The sequence below is a fragment of the Neofelis nebulosa genome, chromosome 1 (assembly GCF_028018385.1).
Source record: "Neofelis nebulosa isolate mNeoNeb1 chromosome 1, mNeoNeb1.pri, whole genome shotgun sequence".
NCBI lineage: Eukaryota > Metazoa > Chordata > Mammalia > Carnivora > Felidae > Neofelis > Neofelis nebulosa.
Window position 1 is genome coordinate 164,501,895 of NC_080782.1, and position 13,721 is coordinate 164,515,615.

Below are 13,721 nucleotides of genomic sequence, written 5' to 3' on the forward strand. Positions count from 1 at the left end.
GTTCATGAGATGGCCCACTGATGTGGACCCCTCAAGTGCGGCTTGTGGCTGTGCCCCCCTCAAGTGTGTAAAATATCCCGTGTTCCCCTGTGTTTCCTGAGCCTCCCTGGGGGCATCTCAGCACGCAGTTTAAGAATCAGGGCTCTAGGATAATATAAAGTGTTATAGACGTACAGGATACAAACTAATACACCAAGAGGACCCCTTCACTTATTCAACAAGCATGAATTGAGCGCAGCCCAGGATGTAAAGATACACAATTCCTCACTCAAGAACCTTAGAGGCTACTGAGAAAACAACTATCTGCAGTAGCTAAAATACAGTCAAATTTTAATTTTCAGGGAGGTATGTGAGAAATGCATTGGGAACACAGGAAAAAAAGAGCCAAACTCCGAATGAGTTTTATCAGAAGAGATTTATCAGAAGAAATTTATCAGATTTATCAGAAGAGATTTATCAGCAGGTCAATACTTGCAAAGAGACACAAAGAATGGGCAGAAAGGGGCACCTGGGCGGCTCAGGCAGTTGAGTGTCCGACTTCAGCTCGGGTTGTGATCTCGCAGTCCGTGAGTTCGAGCCCCATGTCGGGCTCTGTGCCAATAGCTCAGAGCCCGGAGCTTCTTTGGATTCTGTGTCTCCCTTTCTCTCTGCCCCTCTCCTGCTCTGTGTCTGTCTCTGTCTCTCTCTGTCAAAAATAAATAAACATTAAAAAAAAAAAAAAAGAATGGGCAGAAAGATGGAAGAAGGGCAGTCGGGGTGAGGAGGAAAGATGTAAGAGAATACAGTGACACGTGCTGGGATCGAGGGAGAGACAGCATCTGAGGCTGAAAACGTCAAACGGGGTGAGCCGGCAGGAAGGGCGACCTAACAGGCCTCCAATGATCAGCTGTGGATATGGGTGTGATGAGAAACTGTGCACAGGACATTGCTATCTCCTCTTCTTGACTGAATGATGACTGCAGACGTTTGGGGATCTGGGAGTTAGAGTTGGGGGAAAGGGGGGGGCACCGTAGCAAAGCCAAGAAGAGACTAGTAAGGAGGCACCATATGGATAAACCACCGGAAACAGAGACACAAATGGGACTTGCGTTTGTTACTGGGGAGGAGTTACAGATAAACAAGCAAGAGAGGGGGGCGGTAAGTGCTAGGGAGTAAATCCAGTGAGCGGGAGAAGCTCGTGGGAGTCCAGTCTGGGTGCAGGTGGGTGGATTTGCCACAGGATGGCCACTCATGGCCTCCCCAACACTGTGACATGTCGTAGAACACCTGAGGGAGGCAGGTGAGCGGAACACACATAGACCTTAGAAAGAGCGTCGCAGCGGCTCTTAACTGGGCACCATTTTGTCCCCAGGAGGCCTTTTGACTGTGTCTGCAGACATTTTTGTTCATCACAAAAGGGGGTGGCTGCTGATAACTCACGGGTAGACCCCGAGTCTACCTCCTAAAATGCACAGGACACCACTGTCGACAAGGAAATCACCAGCCCAGGTTGTAATTCATGCCCAGGCTGAGAGACCCCTGATGGAGGGAGAGACTGGTGTCACGTCCTGAGTCATGACAATAGCTGAGAGGGTGTGTCTGCATTGACAATATGTCAGCAGAGAAAGAAAAGCAATGGACGCATTTGCAAAAATGTTTAAGGGACAGAATCCAGAAAATTAGGATTAGATGGCAGCTCTAGGGAGAGGGTCGCCTTTAGGAAGACGCTCAGGTCTCTGGGTGGCCCGTCACAGCGGGGAGCACTCAGAGATGACCTGGGATGACATGTGAATGAAGCCAGTCCTCTCACAATTCCCTGCACCTGGTAGGAGCTCAATACTTGCTGAATGACTGCAAATTGATTCTGAAGGTGTTTGAAAGTCCCGGGAACAGAGATGGGGCCGTGCCTGCCCTAGGCATCCATCACTATCTGTTTTCTTTTCTTCATGTCCATGATTAAAGGAGAGTTTCTATGTATACAGTTGCTTACTTGTCTATCACCTGTCTCTTCCCTCCAGAATGTTATCTCCACAGGGGCAGGGATCTTGTCCACCTTCTTGGGTGCCGTGTCCCCAGATCCTGGAACTGCGCTCACCCCGGGATAGGTACTCGCCACACAACTGTAGAATGTGGGACACAGGCAGCACACATGGGAGAAGCCGTGTATGGAACCCGGCCAAGTTATAGGACAGAAAAAGAAATCCTCGAACAGGTGTCTGAGCAAGGTGTGCTGGGCAAGGGAATCCTGGGGGAAATATTAGCTCTTAGGAGAGAAGAGAACTGATCCTGGAAACCAAACCAAACTTGAGAAATCACCTAGATTAAACATTTCGAGTCAGGGAAAGGGAAAGTCTGGAAAGGAATTAAAGAAGGAGGGGCTCCTGGGTGGCTCAGTTGGTTAAGCGTCTGACTTCGGCTAGGGTCATAATCTCACGATTTGTGGATTCAGGCCCAGCCTCAAGCTCCGTGCTGACAGCTCGGAGCCTGGAACCTGCTTCAGATTCTGTGTCTTTCTCTCTCTCTCTGCCCCTCCCCTGCTCATGCTCTGTTTCTCCAAAATAAATAAAAATTTTAAAAAATTAAAAAAATTGCAGTTAAAGAAGGAGAAGTTGGAGGTAAGGATAAAAACAAAAAGCAAACAAACACCAGCTGGGAAGGAGGAAGTTTGGCAGAGGAGTGACCGCAGCTCCTGGGACCCCCAGGGACACAGCACAGCACAAGGATGCTGTGAACCTGCCAGGGCAAGACCACCGGCCACAGGCGGAAAGGTTATTCTAAGCCTGAGACTCTCTTGTCCATCACGGGGGTCACCTGGCCAGCCCCAACCCTACAGGACCCCACCCGACTACAGCCCCGTACAGCACCCCATCCCCACTCTCCCCAGGAGTCTCAGCCTCCTGGGCCCCCAGCCCTGATCCAGAGCACCCAGGCAGGGTCTTTCCTCCAACTGGGGTGCTGCCCCTTTGCCTGGAGGTCCCTTCAGTTCCTGCAGTCCCTGTCTGCAGGGGAGACCACACGGAGACTCAAGGACCGTCCAGCTCTGGGACTCGGCAGAGTCCCAGAACCCAGATCCCAGGGGTTATGGAAGAGAAGGCGAGGAAGGGATTAGAGACATGTAAACCAGTCTTCCTGGGAGTGTGATTATTTCAGCAAATGAAAGAGTGAAGACATGGAATTCTCCCAAATATGTTATCCTACAGTCCATAGTCCTCTGTCTTGTCCTCAGAGAGAAGCATCAAGAGATCCTACAAAATTGCTCTAATGCTTTACCCAGTCCAGATACTATTATAAGACCAGGGGTTAAGAGCATACAGTCTGGGCACTTGTCACGTGTAGGGTAATGCGCCTCCCCCAGCAATGCAGTGGCAACCCCGGGGGCTGGGCGCACCCCACAGAGGGCCCGGCCCACTGTAGTATTTAATGGGAACACTTCGAAAGAAAAACGAAGGACTTTTGCAATGAAGAGAGTGACTTTCAAGGGATCCAGGAACTTACCAGAGGCCTCCCAGCCACTGGGTATGAGAGCAGGTGTCTGTCCCCATCTCTGAGACCCTCCTGGCCCTGCGGGCTGTTGGTGGTCCAGGCACCACAGCTCCCTGCGGGAGGGCTTACCACTCACCCAGTTCAGAGCATGGCTTAGGGTTTCAGTCAGAATCGCCTACCCATCCTCCAGTCCTGGGTATGGTAGGACATGCTTGTTTTCTCTGTGGGTGACATTTGGGCAGCTGAAGATGATGGCTCAGGTGCTGAGGTCTTCAGGAGGAGAAAGTGGGCCCGCCCCCTTTCCCGGCTGCCTCTTCTGTCCTTTCTTAAGAATCCTGGGCTCAAGAATTGAAGGAAGCCATCTCCCACCCACACCGCTTTTCACCTTCTCACAGATAAGAGATTATTTCCTGGGTCTATTGATTTCCTGATTCTTGAGAACAGAGCACGCGTCCCCAGGAGTGTGGGAGTGTGAAACGACAGGGTTGGGGGGAGAGTTTCAAGTGTACTTGAAAATACGGACATCCACGGTTTTCATATATGCCCGGCGAGCGTCAACTCCGTATTAAAATTTCAGGGCTCACACAGCTAAGATCAAAGATCCCGTGTCATTTAATCATCGTAAAGCTCCTGTCCACGCAGCTAATGAGAGCACATCATGCCATAAGCCTGTTAAAAATGATATAAACGAAGTATAGAAAATGCTTTGCAGGGAACAGTCTCAAGCTGGTCCCTTTAGGGATGACTGAGACGAACTAATCGGTCTCTTTCATGTCTAATTTATAGGATTCTAATTATAGAGGCACGCCATTCCTGTGGTTTTATCCCCAGCTGCCAGCGTCCGTGTGCCTGGGACCCTGCCATCCTGCCTCCACTCTGTGACTCTCTCCGGCGTCTTCTCTCCAGCTCTGATATCCATCCATGCAGGAGACGTTTGCTGAATTGCCAACTTCTCCACAGCAGCCCTGCGCATTTAACAGAGAAGGAAGAAACTCAAGAGAAAACTCTTTTCCTGTGCAGAGCAGGAAAAAACTTAGTGGGTGTCAGTAGCGAGGAATGATATAGAACCTCACCCCAAAGGAATGTGTGACTTCTCCATGGAATCTGTGGTCTTGCTCTTTGGTTGTGACTGGATCTGACGTAGCACATTCGCATTAAATATTGATGCAAACAGCTCGTATTATTGAAAAGAGGAGGGAGTGTGCGTCTAAGACTTGGCGGCCTTGGCCACTACTGAAATTTGCCAGATTTCAGAACGACCGAGGAAGAGCTCCAGAAAGAGCCACTCACACCACAGAATCCTCTGCCTTGCGCCTAGGTTTAGGAGAGCACGTGGGGAACGCACTTGGAAATTTAAGATGCTCTAGGGCAGATGTGCTTAGCGCGGGACAGCACGCTCCAAAAGTACTTCGGAAGCCTGCCGACTTTGCTCTTTGCTCCGGCCCAACCAAACAGCAAAGGAGACAACCTGGGAGACAGAGAAAACAGCTTGGGGCAGGAGGCAGACCCCTCCTGGACGCCTTCTTCCAGATGCCGGATCCCTAGGAATGTGCTTCTCCATGTCCTGGGGGACCGCGTGGCAGACCGATGTGTCGGGGGGAGGGCAGGGAGGGTGGCTGGACAGGGCACGGGGGCGTTTCTGCACTGTGGTTACCCTGTCTTTGTCTTATTTTACGTGATGGGGTTTTGCGACCCATTGTCAAGGGGACCACGCGTGTATTTCACCGGCACGGCTTTGTTTTCACGCCAGCTCTCACCCGGGCTGATTTCCTCCGAAGGTGGGAGTAGCACAGTGGTGGCTGGCAGACATAAATATTCAGCCCCTGGAAATGCACACTAATCAAACAATTTCCTGATGTCGTTTGCATATTTTGGTTAGTCGCAGATGAAATTAACTCACCAGGCGATGTTTACATGCGCACTGTCATCACCGGCGAATTTATCAAGAGTATGCGGGATGAAATACTTTTTATCACACAAAGACACCACCTCCAGATGGGTATTTTTGTCTAAAGTGTAGCCTGACCAGCTGAGAAAGGAAAGACGACAAAACGCTCCCGCGAAACAGTTTTGAGTGTGTTTTAAGTGTGGTGTGGCTCCTTGGGCCCATGAAAGCGGCCTGTCTCGGCAACAAAAGTCGGAGCCACCACAGGACGGGATTGGAATTATGCGTGTCCCTTATAATGAACCTCATTATGCAAGGTGGCCTTGTTCTATTATGAGCAGGGCAGTTTACGGTCTTAACTGCTATTCAGCTTCGAACAATGACAAAGAAAAAAATCCCCTACCCCATGTCACAGCTAATCCTTTGTCATGCTCACAATTTTGTGTCGTTTGTATGTGTCCCTCAAAGAGAACTTCCCTGCCGTGTTCCTTGCGCCCAGCAGCCTGGATCCCTCACCGCAGCCCCGTTTCACATCTCACTTTCACTTCTCCTGAGAAAAGCTACCGAATTCCATATGCCGTTTTGCTTCGAAGAAGTTATAACACAACGGTCCCCTCCACAGTCTAATCTGACATTATATTTATAAACAATAAGGCCCATTTACCATTCCGTGTGAGCCCCTAATTCCACCGGCGGTTTATGTGCGCTCCTGGACAGAATTATAGCTGGGGGCACGTTATGTGGCCCAACGCTACGTCGTGGCTGTTTGCATGGCTCCTATGTTTAATAAGACTATTCACCATCAAATCCCTTTTCTGCACATTTTTATTACCCCACAATAAATACAGAGGGAGATCCTGTTTGGTGCCTGCATATTTTGAGGTATTTTGGGGCCATTATTTTTAAGCACCAACCCATAAATTCCAGAATATTGTTTTAAATGCCCGAGCATTTCATCCTGGTGTGGCTCCCATTTCGAATATAACACCCCAGAGGCTCCACATGTGTATTGGGAACTGCTCACCTGGGGTATTTGTCAACGTCATGTATTTACCTGCACCAAGAGGGTCCTGTTAGGGCCGTGCAGAGATGGGGGGGGAAAAACAGAAAAAAAATCGTTTTAGAAGAGGTATTTGCCTATCGCACGTTGAAGGAGGCAGAAGAACTGCCTGTCCCTGTCACGCAAGAACACTGAAAAGATTCTGCACAATTAACTGACAATGAGTGCAGTCAACAGGGGGTCTAGATCTTTCCTTCTGTTCTCTCTCCTGTCCCTCTTCCTCCCTCTCCCTCCTCTCCCTCCTGCTCCTTCTCAGGCAGAGAGTCTGTGATATGGAGGTTTGGAATTCAGCTCCACGACTTACTAGCTGACTTTGGACAAGGTATTTAATATCGCGGAATCTCATTTTCCCCAGCTGGGGGAGAAAGACAATAACAGCCCCCACCTCATATGGATGTCGTTAAATTTATTCACACGAGATGTGTCCGTACGTCCCGGGGTTTGATGTGTCATAACCACTCAGTAAGCGTTGGCCCCTACTTACCTTACAGCTTTGCTTTTGAACTTATATCATTGTGATGAAATAAATGAGAACATTGATTTGGAAAGTGTGTTTTGTCTTAAGCAAGGCAAAAAGGCAAACTGTGTGTTTCTAGGGCTTTGATTATCTGAGTGATTATTGCGACAGTGATCAGAGACAATGATCATGATCAAGCATGAGGTATCACTACACAAGCCACCACGTAGAGGAACCTTGAAAACATCGTGCTGAGTGAAAGGTGTCCGTCACAAAAGACCACATATTGCATGATTCCACTTTTATGAAATGTCCAGAGTCAGGACATCCATAGACAAAAGTCGACTTGCGGTGGCCAGGGGCTGAAGACAGGGGACTGAGGAGTGGATGGTAATAGGGTCACACAACCCAGCGACTATCCTAAGAACACAAATTGTCCACTTCAGTGGGGTTCAGAGTATGTGAATTATACCTCAATAAACCTTTTACGGAAAATGGGTATCGGACAGAGCAGAGCCAAGTTCAGAATTCTGAGGTTCTTACTGAGGGTCCTTTCATGGTTTGATAACTAATGAATTACTGAGTGTGTGTGGGGGGGCGGGGATTTGTTCAACAGACATAAATCCAAATACCATCCAGCACGTGCACATACACAAGATGAGAGGCTGTGATATTTCTAAAATTGCACAAAGTGTCTGCTAATCTAAAGGTAGTCTGTCACTGCAGGGGACAGGTGAACGAAGTCAGAGATTGGAGAAGCCCACCCTTCTCTCAGAAGTGACCCTTCACCCTAATTCGCCAGCAAAAGGCTCGCAGGGAAGCAAGACACCTAAATAAAGAATATTAAGATAACATCATGGATCATTTTGATACTATCAAGTATTGGCATAATAAAAACTCCCAAGGGGCGTTTGGGTGGCTCAGTCGGTTAAGCGTCCGGCTTCGGCTCAGGTCACGATCTCACGGTCTGTGAGTTTGAGCCCCGTGTCGGGCTCTGTGCTGACAGCTCAGAGCCTGGAGCCTGTTTCAGATTCTGTGTCTCTCTCTCTCTCTGCCCCTCCCCTGTTCATGCTCTGTCTCTCTCTGTCTCAAAAATAAATGAACGTTAAAAAAAATTAAAAATAAAAAAATAAAAACTCCCAAAAATACATATCAAAAAAGTGTTGATAAAGGAGAGGAAAATATATAGAATGAACCACCAGGATTTTTACCATTATTTAACTGTTAGAAACTGTTGAGTATTTTAGATGGTAAATGTTAACCACAACTTAAAAAAAATTAATATCAATAAGCGTGTTTCACTGCAAATTAAAATTATGAGGTTTGACACCAAGCACTTTTTTCTATTCAAGTAAGACAGCACCTTTTCGGAAAAACATAAACATTGAGGTAGTAAAATTTCAATTTTTATTGATGAAAAACGTTTTGCACAAAACTGTTTTAATAATTTCGAGTGAAAATCAGTTATTTTTGAACTTAGTGATGTTTGTTCCCCGGCACCTCCAAGAAATGTCATCTGAAAAATAAAATTAAGCCTCAAAGTCTCAAAAATCAAGTGTACATGGGAAAAAAAAATATATATCTTTAATTTTTGAGAGAGAGAGAGTGTGTGTGCATGAGCAGGGCAGAGGCAGAGAGAGAGGGAGACAGAGAATCCCAAGCAGCCTCCACGTTCAAAACAGAGCCCAAAACAGGGCTCAATCCCATGACCCTGGGATCATGACCTGAGCCGAAATCAAGAGTTGGACACTCAACTGACTGAGCCGTCCAGGTGTCCCTCTTTTCTTTTCTTTTCTTTTCTTTTCTTTTTTTTTTTTTTTTTGGTACAAGGGAAAATATTTTAAAGTGAAAGATTTACAATAAAATTTTACCGGATTCTGTACAGATGCAATCCAGATTACTTTATGGAGAAAATCTGAAGTTGCCACCAAAATTTAGAAACATTTCTACACATTTAAATTTGCAACACCAGAGCCATGATAAGTTAACTACATCCAAATGTGTTCTAAAAGATACAAATTAAATAAGCACTTTATTTACCACCTGCACAGGTAATCTCATGTTTCTACTGTGCACCAAATAAAACCGGAGAAGTTAAATAACGTATCTGAAAAGATAGGGCTTCAATGAAAGAAAACTGGAAGACTTTTGGGGTATCACTTGTAGCAGAGGAGTGCGGGAGTTGCAAAAACGGGTTGAAAATTCCATCACACTTGGTACATTCACTTTAATAGTAATTGAATGTGGAAACAGGAAAACATTAGTAAACAATCCCTTTTGAAATCTGACTTCAGCAAAACTCATTCAGAAACAGTCATTACTCTCTCTGGCTTGAAAATACGCCCATGTCCTCAGTCAGTAAGGCTGCTGATGTTCCTGAAAATCTCCTTGGATCGAAAGTGACCTAATGAGCAAGGGTAAGTCAACAAATACACAGAACACGCCAAAATAAATGATGTTTGCCACTTTGATAACAGAGAAACTATAAAGAAACTATGGACCTGGAAATGATTGGAAATTTAACTGCTGCTTGTGCACAAGAGTTTATTCAGTAGCAGTTTGAAAATGTGGGTGAGGATATAAAGTGTCTCCTTGGTCAGACGACAAGGTACCTCGTGACTGTCCATTCAACAGGATTCCCGTCTTCCAGGCGCCTGAGTGGCTCAGTCGGTTAAATGTCCAATTTCAGCTCAGGTCATGATCTCATGGTTCATGAGTTCGAGCCGCACATCAGGCTCTGTGCTGACAGCTCAGAGCCTGAAGCCTGCTTCGGATTCCGTGTCTCCCTCTGTCTCTGCCCCTTCCCTACTCACACTCTATCTCGGTCTCTGTCTCTCTCTAAAAAATAAATAAATAATTTGTTTTAAAAATAGGGTTGTCTTTGGAAGACTCTGAAGCACTTGCCTATGTCAGTCATGACATAGACTGGACCATCATTTAAACGGTGATAGCAGTATCCAAAATATTATAGAAACAATTTCCAAACGATCCACAAATAATTTGAAACTTTTAGAGAAAGTTATGCTAAGCATATCACATGGTAAACATTTAAAAATATGTATAGTTTAATTCAACTAGTTAATGCACAAAAGAGGACGTATTTTTACTCTGTGGCACATACATCGATTCATATATACTTCTATTTTAATAACAGTTGTTAAAATTTTCAATTTCATAAAACTACCACTTTTCCCAAAGATACATAAAAATACTTAAATAAATAAGAGCTAAAAACTTACTCAGGAAACTGAATAAAAATCTTTTTTTCCTCTCAGAGTCATCCTATATTGTATGTCTAGTACAAATTCAATCAAAATCCCTGTGGGAAATCTTTGGAGGTGGGGGTTATAGGCACATTCATCCTGAAGATTACCCGGAATATCACCCATAAGAAATCGAAGAGTAAAATTTTGAGAAAGAAGAGTAATGAGGGACATTTTCCAACAGACTTAAAGCCTTGAGAGACGAATCACTTTGGTCCTGTGAACGGGTCGATGGGTTGAAGAGATGAATTAGAGACATATTGACATATGGCAAAAACAGCAAATAATAATAAAAGCAACATGAAGAGAAGAAAGACAGAATTCCATATTACATTTATGAAGCAATGTATTATTCTTTGAGAGAGAAAAAAACGAATCAGGCTATCGTTACACGTGACAGACAATACTGGGGACTATTTTTCTGTTCTCAAGATGGCGACGAATCTTATGCTCATGAAGTGATGGGGCGATCGATACAGTCAACCACATTAGAAGCTCCCCTATTTCATAAATCAGCATAAATAATATTAAAAGGCAAACAACTACCTAGGAAGAACTGAAACAAATACGGCAGACAATAGATGAATGTCCTTCATGCATGAAAATGGGGCACAAATCAATAGATAAGACAATAATACAGCTAGGAGAGAAGTTTGCAAAGAATGTGAACGGGCCATTTACTAAAGGAAAAGCATTTAACCAGTGTATGTTACACGTAGTATCTTTTCTTTCACATTAAACAACTTTTTAAGATCATATGAATAACATTTTTTCCTCGAGAAGGCTTACGAAAACATGTCGCGGTTTGCTGTGTTTTCCCCCTCATAAAGTTACTATTTTCCCTCTTTGTAATTAATGAGTATCACATAGAGAGATAATTTGAGATTATGTAAAAACCTTGTTTCTCATCATATTTGGGGTACTACTTTTAGCATCCAGGGATGATTTTGCCTGAAACAATGTTTACGGAGGTGTTTGCCAAATGGGGGTTTTCTATGTTCATCATTCTTTCTATATTTATTCGCTGGAATGCTACCGAAGGTCAGGTTTCTCTATTGGTGGAGAAACCTGGCAGACAACACCACCTATGGTGTCTACCAAATGGCGATTTTCTATTTCTATCTTTCCTTCAACACATATTAATTGGGATTCCACTGTGAAGACAGATTTTTCCCTTAGTGGACAAACCAGGCAGAAGCCACATTAACCGAATGATCCCAGCAAACATCGGTAGGGGCAGGCACATTGCCTCATGTTTCCAGGTGTATATGCCAAGAACCCAACACCTTCTCTGTCAAGAACACAACACTGGAATTTAGTTATGAGGAAGTTTCAGACAAACCAAAATGAAGGACGTTATGTGAAGTAACTGGCCAGTTATCCTCCAAGTGTCAAGGTCTTAAAAGACAGACTGAGGCTATGGCTTGGAAATTAAAAAGACATAGCCGAGAGTGCAACCAACACTCGATCTCGAGTGACATCTTGGACCAGAAAATGGACATGAGTGGGGCACTTGGTGAAATTTGGATGAAATATACAACTTAGATAATAGTAATATACCAGTGTTATTTTTTTGCCCTAATTTTTATATTCTGTGCTCTGGCTAGTCAAGATGTTATCGTGGGCAGAATTGCGATGAATATACAGGAATTCTTTGTAGTATTTTTGTAACTTTTAAAGTCAACATACTTTTGTTAAATGAAAAGTTAAAAAGAAACAAAGAATTAAAGATGAAAAGGATGTATCCTTTCAAATCCTTTTGAAAATCATTTGTTGATATACTTGAGGACACCATTTCACCATTTCCCACTTTGTACTTCTGGTGAACAACTCTAAAGAAATAATCAGAGTTGTGGGCAAAAAAAAAACACAAAACCGTACATTATAAAAATTTTCATAACATTTTAATTTTCATATATATGCAATATACTTATAGAAAGACTGCTGTGGAAACAACAAAAAAGTTTATTTAAATATTTCCTGATGACATGGTTTTTTGAGAGCTTGATGGAGGTTTTATACACAGGGAAATCCCAAGCCTTGCCAAGATCCCCGGAAGAATACGTAGCCAAGGATAAGAATCAGTTGAGAGAGTTCAGGTACATTTCATTAGCAAATAGACCTACAATGATGATGTGTTCAGATGTGTCTTGCTACTTTAAAAAATATAACACTCCTGGAAGAGAGGCAGAGAATTGCACAGACCTCATGGTGACTATTTGAGCTTCTAGGACTTCTCCAAATGTTGTAAAGACTGGTGTAAGACACACACACACACACACACACACACACACACACCAAAAACCCTCTGTACAAATAGCCTCTAAGTAAAGTACATGGCTGCTGGTGACTTCGCAGTCACCACCAGTGTCTGAGACACTAACCACTCATAGCCACTACACGTGGAAAAGCTACATGATACTAATACAAGCTACAATATACAATGTCCTTACAAATTTTGGATGGGTATACAAATAGAAGGATAGAAATATGAGAGACAGAGACAGACCCAGACACAGGGAGAGATGGAGGGAGACAGAGAGATGGACTGATTGTTAACAGAGGCAGCCACCCCACGCTGCATCAGGGATAAGGGATCTAGGCAAGCTTGGGAGTAAAAACTGATTCTTATGGTAGTGGGAGTCCAATCCTTTGACCTCTTATCTAGATGCTGTGGACCATGGGTTTTCTGCATATGGGTCTCTTTCAAGAAGTTCATTCAAGAAGGCAGGTAGGATCTGTCTATCTTTGATGTCCCCTATTTTCCAATTACATTGCCTCCTCAGAAGAATTCACATTTGGTAGGGAAAATTGGGACCCAAGTGTCTGTTCTGTGTAGGTCAAGATCTCTTCCAAGAAACAAAGGGCTTGCTCAAATTTCATTAAGTTAAACCGTGTTTACCAGAGTAACTATTTCAGTGGCACCTGAATGGCTCACTCGGTTAAGTGTTTGACTTCAGCTCAGGTCAGGGTCTCACAGTTCATGAGTTTGACCCCCGCGTCGGGCACTGTGTTGATAGCTCAGAGCCTGGAGCCTGCCTCGGATTCTCTGCTTCCCTCTCTCTGCCCCTCCCCTGCTCATGCTGTCTCTAAAATAAGTAAACAGTGAATAAAACTTAAAGGATAAAAAATAGAGTAACTATTTCAAACATGAGGCATGAAACACGTTGGTTTGGAGACACAGCCTCAGGGTGGAAAGCCATGCTGGAGCTAGCAACTGCAGAATGCCTTTGTGGTCGCTAAATTGATGGGCCAAGAGGGAGGAGTGGTGTCGAGCACCCGAGACTCCAAGAAGCTGATGGGAGCAGTGGTCTGCTGTGGAGGGATGCCCCAATGTCCAGAGATTGGCAGGTGAGTGCCCAGAGCATGGGTTATGCCTCTGGCCCCCTCTCTCTGTTCCCACCACTCCAGCAGCGAGTAGGGTGGAGAGAGAGAGGAGGAGAGGAAGTGTCCAGCTCAAGCCTGCACTCATTTCTTAACCTTTGGATTTTCCATGCTGCCTACTCCCACCAGAAAGACAGCTCCCACCTTTTCTTTCCTCATGATCTGGAGCTCCATCCAGTATAAACCTGGACTCTGAGTCACCAAGCCTGG